Raw genomic sequence first — 7,073 nt, 5'->3', positions numbered from 1 at the left:
CGGTTGTGCAATACCTCCTTTCTGTAACATTCAATGCCTTGCTCTAGTAGGCTATCAGAACTAGCAATATCCGGTTGTGCAATACCTCCTTTCTGTAACATTCAATGCCTTGCTCTAGTAGGCTATCAGAACTAGCAATATCCGGTTGTGCAATACCTCCTTTCTGTAACATTCAATGCCTTGCTCTAGTTGGCTATCAGAACTAGCAATATCCGGTTGTGCAATACCTCCTCTCTGTAACATTCAATGCCTTGCTCTAGTAGGCTATCAGAACTAGCAATATCCGGTTGTGCAATACCTCCTCTCTGTAACATTCAATGCCTTGCTCTAGTAGGCTATCAGAACTAGCAATATCCGGTTGTGCAATACCTCCTCTCTGTAACATTCAATGCCTTGCTCTAGTAGGCTATCAGAACTAGCAATATCCGGTTGTGCAATACCTCCTCTCTGTAACATTCAATGCCTTGCTCTAGTAGGCTATCAGAACTAGCAATATCCGGTTGTGCAATACCTCCTCTCTGTAACATTCAATGCCTTGCTCTAGTAGGCTATCAGAACTAGCAATATCCGGTTGTGCAATACCTCCTCTCTGTAACATTCAATGCCTTGCTCTAGTAGGCTATCAGAACTAGCAATATCCGGTTGTGCAATACCTCCTCTCTGTAGCATTCAATGCCTTGCTCTAGTAGGCTATCAGAACTAGCAATATCCGGTTGTGCAATACCTCCTCTCTGTAGCATTCAATGCCTTGCTCTAGTAGGCTATCAGAACTAGCAATATCCGGTTGTGCAATACCTCCTTTCTGTAACATTCAATGCCTTGCTCTAGTAGGCTATCAGAACTAGCAATATCCGGTTGTGCAATACCTCCTTTCTGTAACATTCAATGCCTTGCTCTAGTAGGCTATCAGAACTAGCAATATCCGGTTGTGCAATACCTCCTTTCTGTAACATTCAATGCCTTGCTCTAGTAGGCTATCAGAACTAGCAATATCCGGTTGTGCAATACCTCCTTTCTGTAACATTCAATGCCTTGCTCTAGTAGGCTATCAGAACTAGCAATATCCGGTTGTGCAATACCTCCTTTCTGTAACATTCAATGCCTTGCTCTAGTAGGCTATCAGAACTTCATTTCCATACTATACTTATGCGAACACTTCTCCCTCTGAAAAATCCCTGGCAGCTGTACCTAAAATGAGTTGGCATTCAAACAGTTCGTAAAGCAATTATTTTATGATTTTACTGAGTTCATGTTCCCAGAACGTATTTGTGTTTTCAATTAATATGTGTCGAAAGTGAACTATGCCAGAGAATTGATTTACGATGATAATAAGAATACAGTCCAAAGTTCCTTGATGTTGGCTAATTCTTGAGTAAATCTGGGCAGATTCAGTCTTAAATGGATCCTTAAACCCTTCACTTCTGTTGATTATGTGTCCCAAGAAATTCACTTGTTGATGAAATAGTTCTTAAGATTTTGCTTAAGGTTCTCTTTCTTTGATCAATCTAGAACTTTTTCAGCCCATAATGAGTATTATCAAGAATCTTCCCATATGTAATCATGTAAGTTAATATGACGAGTATGACACTTTAGAGAAAGCACACATGTAGCAGGTGCATTACATAATAGAAATATGGCAACATAAAGTTAATACAAATAGTTTTGTAATAGAGCTTATTTTCACTCTGCTTGCTTCATTACCTTCTACGTGCCAATATCCATTCTTAAAATTCATTGCTGAGTGTCCTTTTGATCCAGGTAAAGCATCGAAAGTAGAGTAGATCCTTTGCAGTGGGTGTAAATCCTTTTCCGAGATTCCATTCATATTCTGGTAGCTCATAAAGACCCTTGTTGATCCATCCTTATTTTGTATAGGTTCTGAAGATGAGGCCCAAGGGATAATATTCAATTTTGCCACTTTGTTTTTATACGACTTTGAAAGTTTCAGCATGTTTTTCAAGTGAGAATCGTTTGGCTGAATAACAGATTGGAGCTACGCTTCCACTATCGATGTAGTGAGATATTTTATTTATTTGGTCTAAGTCATGAGGGTTCCTGGAGGAGGTATATAAATATTCCATGAGCTGTAAAACTTTTTCATCTCTTGTGAGGTAGTAAGCTTTCCTTATTTTAGTATCTGACCTGATACTTCTGACATTTTGTTTCAAATTATTTGAATTTTATAGTTTGTTGCGTTTATATCTCTAATAATAATATATTTATTCTTCAGATTCGCAAAAGTTCTTCAAACCATTGATCTTCCAGGAATTCTGGAATATTTGACTCTACTACATTCCAGTCACGAAATAAAACTTATTCTCAGTACGTCTTGATATAATTACATTTCTTGGTGGCACAGTGACTGCTCTCTTTGTTGTTACTGGAAGTTCAACTTCTAACGTAGTAACTGTCACGCAGTTCATTGAGATTTCCTGACCATATACCATGAAACTATTTGAAGTTACCCTGACTTGACAATTGCGTATTTGCATGAAGCTGCTTTCTAATATGCACACATTCTTTCTTGAAGTCAATTACGCATCCTTCATGATGTATAAGAAAGTTTCCTATAATAAAAGTGACATTCAAATTTCTCTTACTACACATTTATGTACACTTGCTGTTCGTATCTTCTTTTTTCTATCAGCGAACAATTTACTTTTCATCAGCAAATTGATTTGAACTATAGCAGTTAAAAAACTAGTGTTTTCAACACATCAGAAAACTTGTCCTCAATAAACCCTGGGACTATTTTCGTTTAGTAATGATCTTATTTCATTTGAGGTAAATGGAGTATTCTCAGTTGAACTTTGCTCTGTTAGTCACTTATTTACTGTTTTCCGGTGTTCTTCTTGAGGTGTTAGGAGCTGTTGATTCACTACAGTTTCAGCTATAATGGCTATGCTTTCCACATTTATAAAAATTACATTTTCCTCAGATCATTCTTGTTACAAATAGGTTTTCTCTACAATTTTTTTCCGATATATCTTTTCAAGTTACATTAAAAACAGCTTGTGACTTATTTCCTCCATTCTTTGCAAAGTTCTTAAACTTAATCCTTTAAGGTTTTCTAGACCATCTTAAGGGGGAGTTGATGTTTCGGAACCACTTAATTTTATGATCTCTAACTTAAAGATGATTCCTTTACTTGTCTAACTGTCACTTTAATGGGTTCAAGCTCCATCCTCGTCGCGCCAAACATGCTCGCCCTTTCAGCCGTGTGGGCGTTATTATGTTATGGTCAATCCCACCAATCGTTGGTAAAAAAGTAGCCCAACAGTTGGCGGTGATGAGTAGCTGCCTCCCCTCTAGTTTTACAGTGCTACATTAGGGACGGCTAGCACAGATAGCCCTCGAGTAGCTTTGTGTAAAATTCAAAAACAACACAAAACAAGCATCATCCTCAATACTAAAGTTCCCTTTAACGATGTAAAATTACTTTGCTTCAGTCTAATTTACATATTATAGCTTGTTATTGTATCTATAAATTGGTTACGTGCCAATGAATCCATTATTGTACGTGGAGTATACGAGTAAAACAATTAGGCAAATCGTTTAAAATCTTCTGCAAGTTCAGCTAAGGTCTCTTCATTCCTCTGTATTTTGTTCCGAAACTTTACTTTTGGATATTTCCTTCTATTCATAAGGTTTATCACTACAATTGTATTTCATACATTATAAACCTTCATAGTTAATAAAGTGTATATATTTTAGTATTGAATAATCTTTTCAAACTCTTGAAGATAGATTTTAAGGTGATTGGTCCAGTAGTTGCTCAGTGATCCTGGACTGCACCTCAAATGACGTTAAAGTTACTTGTATGTATAATTCCTCATTCTGTTTAGTCTGTCTTTACGAAAATCTATTTGACCGGATGATATTTGTTGCTACTTCATGGATACTTTCACATCCATGAATAAAGTTCACTGTGAAAAACCTTATGGATTCTGTTTATATGTATATATACCCTTTAAAGGGGACAATAGTTAGAATCACTTTACGTGAGACTCCTCTCACTGACACGCAGACAATGTTTGATGCACATGGGAGTTGTTCTTGGCAGGTGCGTTCGATGTTTGTTTTTCATTTGCATTTCACACCTATTATTTTGCAACACGTCCTCAAGATTATAATTTAGCCATAACGAAAACTTAGCCAAACATTTCTCTAGTATTTTACAACAGGACCATTAATCTGTTGTTAACCCATGTGAAAGTTCAGTTTGTTTATTTTAGACACTTCACTGGTAAGCAACTTGCCAATATTCTTTATGTCCTCTTCACCATCCTTATTTAGAAACTCGTGTAACCTTTTTGAAAATGTTCGATGTTATTCTTTGTGTTCACCACTTTTGTCAAAGATAAACCTTAATTTATATCTTTTATACCTTACTTTTGGAGGTTATTGATATGTCATCATGATCACATATACCACTGTTACACTGGCAACATTCTGAACATTTTGCGACAGTGACTTTGCAGGTCGACTTTGAAACTAATGCTTTTGACATTTTTATCGAATTTAGAATAATTGACATAAGTTGTTGAAAACAAGTCAATGTATTCTCAGTGAAATAACATTTAAACAACTGATGACTAAAAACCAATTTTCAGCAAAAAAAAATCGCTTTCACTAATTCTATGAAATTCACTTATTTTTTGTCTAAAAAAAGGAAGAAAACTCATGCTCTACATACGAAACATTTCTTTCGGTTGTGATATTTTATATCTGAATGCAAAAAGTTCATAAAATGTAAAGGCAATGCTGTGTATACAGACTAATTAAAACGGGTAAGTGACCTCCCTAGACTACCACTATTAAACCTAATAAGAACCACTATTATTTCACTAAGGAGCTGTAGTTAAACTGGTATGGAAGCTATACTCAACATATAAACCTGAAATAGTTACTTGATCCAAGATTCATAATAATAACCCTCCCATGCTTAATTATATTACTCACACTCATGTGATGTCAAACTTCTCCATTCACAATTGTGTGAATTGTCCAGAGTGACAGTAGAAATGATAGTGACTGATATACCCTAAAACCAATTAGTTCCCTAGCTTGTATTTAGATACTTGCACGGGTAGACACCAAACCATGCTTTGTCCTATAATTGTACTAACCACTATGCTTAAAGGAACACACAAACGATATTTTCTCGTAGACCAGCAGTTACATATTATTTAAGAACACTGGTTTGTTTTAACTAATGAATCTGACAGCATTCACAGATTGTCATCATTGTTTCTTTTCTTGTGCAGATAGCACGTGCATCTTCTTTACTATTTTCATGGTTCTAAACCAATAACCATCTGTAAAATTATTCAGCAGGCTTCAAATGTCTTTACTGGTCAGATGACCAAATTGAACAAATTCATCATGCAACATTTAACAAACTCTTGCTTTGTAACTACTAATAATTGTAATTTCTGTAGTACCAGTATGGTGTTTCATGGGTTCACCAGGAAGCCCTTCCAAAAAAGTATACATGACCGTATCTTCTCGGTTCTCCGACATTATGGTGATTTTCTTTAAGCGTAAATATTGCATCTATTTGGCACACCTAGCCATGTTATCATTGGTATCATGTTTATCAGCTTTGCATTCTACTGCAAAGATGATTTTGTTTCTTACTACGTTAAAGTTATGACAATTCTCAACTCCACTACCACGTCTTCTCTAATGCAAATTTAATCAGGTTCCAAATGTTTCATGTCGTCAAGTGAAAGACATCCATACTAAGCAGCAAATTCTGCTTTGTTTGGTCCTGGGTCTAAGGAAGTGATATAGAATTTTCTTTATTTCTTTTTGAATTTTGCATAAGGCTAACTGAGGGTTATCTCTTCTAGATCTCTCTAATTTAGAAATGACAAACTAGATGGAAAGGAGCTAGACAACACCAGCTCTTAGGCTATTTTTACCAACAAGAAGTGGGATTTACCATCACGTAATACCACCCCAACAGTTAAAAGAACAAGCATATTATGATGGGATTCGAACTCGCAACTCTCAGATTGTGAGTCAAGTACCATAGTGATCAGGTTATGCAAAATTCGCTTCCCAACTGAACCTGTAAAACATTGAAATGTATTTCTTCCTTTCACTAGTTCCTGTTGATTATAATAACGACAACAATCAATTAGTGGTGTCACTTGACATGAAAGACGGTGTGCCAATATAGACATCAACTCCATCTGTGTAGTGGCTGAATTTCTACATCATGCTGAGTGTTAAATTTGTTCCCATTCTCACTTGAGAAACATCACAGAATAAAAATAACGTAATGTTGCTCTTCCTTCTCAAGTTACTGTACAAAGAGGTTGTGTCATCCTTCTATTTGTGAAAGGCTATTACGGCACTAGCAGTTCATAATTTAGAAAGAAGAGGGAAAGCAGCTAGTTATCACCATCAACGCTTGGGTGACTCTTACCAACAAATAGTGGAATTGACTGCGACATTATAACACCGTACAGCTAAAAGGGCGAGATTTGTTTTTACATTACAACTATTTTATTAAATATCAGCCTTGACTAGAATACTCTATGTCAAAAATAATGAAGTATTGAGTGATTCCACTCGCATATTTTGTTTGATACACAGGTGGACACATTGTAGCAGAGGATGAAATTTCTTAATAAAAAAATAGTAAAACAATTACGCATTGTATATGAAGACTGGAGACAAGAATAATCCTTCCAACATTTCTTTGTTGTACAAGTAGTGTAAAATCTATAAACTTCATTATTTCTCAAAGTTAAAACGAACTTAAGTTAAACAATAAGAATTATTTAAATTTAGAAAAATGGTAAAGTTTATGCTTTTACACACATTACAAACTTGGATTCCGAGTAGATATCTCATAAAAATACACGCAGTTGTAAAATAGTCTGTTAACACACAGCCGTGGACAGCACAGCAGTTACCTGTCAACACACAGTAGTGAACAGTACAGCCATCATCAGTTCGACATACAGCTACACATATTACACTTAATGGTTGAATGTTATCATATATAATAAAAGATATTTTAACCAGATTCGGACAGAGATAAAGGGTTTCTAATTTGA

Source organism: Tachypleus tridentatus, chromosome 10 (genome assembly GCF_004210375.1).
Source record: "Tachypleus tridentatus isolate NWPU-2018 chromosome 10, ASM421037v1, whole genome shotgun sequence".
In the NCBI taxonomy this organism is placed as follows: domain Eukaryota; kingdom Metazoa; phylum Arthropoda; class Merostomata; order Xiphosura; family Limulidae; genus Tachypleus; species Tachypleus tridentatus.
This window is presented reverse-complemented; position numbering follows the sequence as displayed.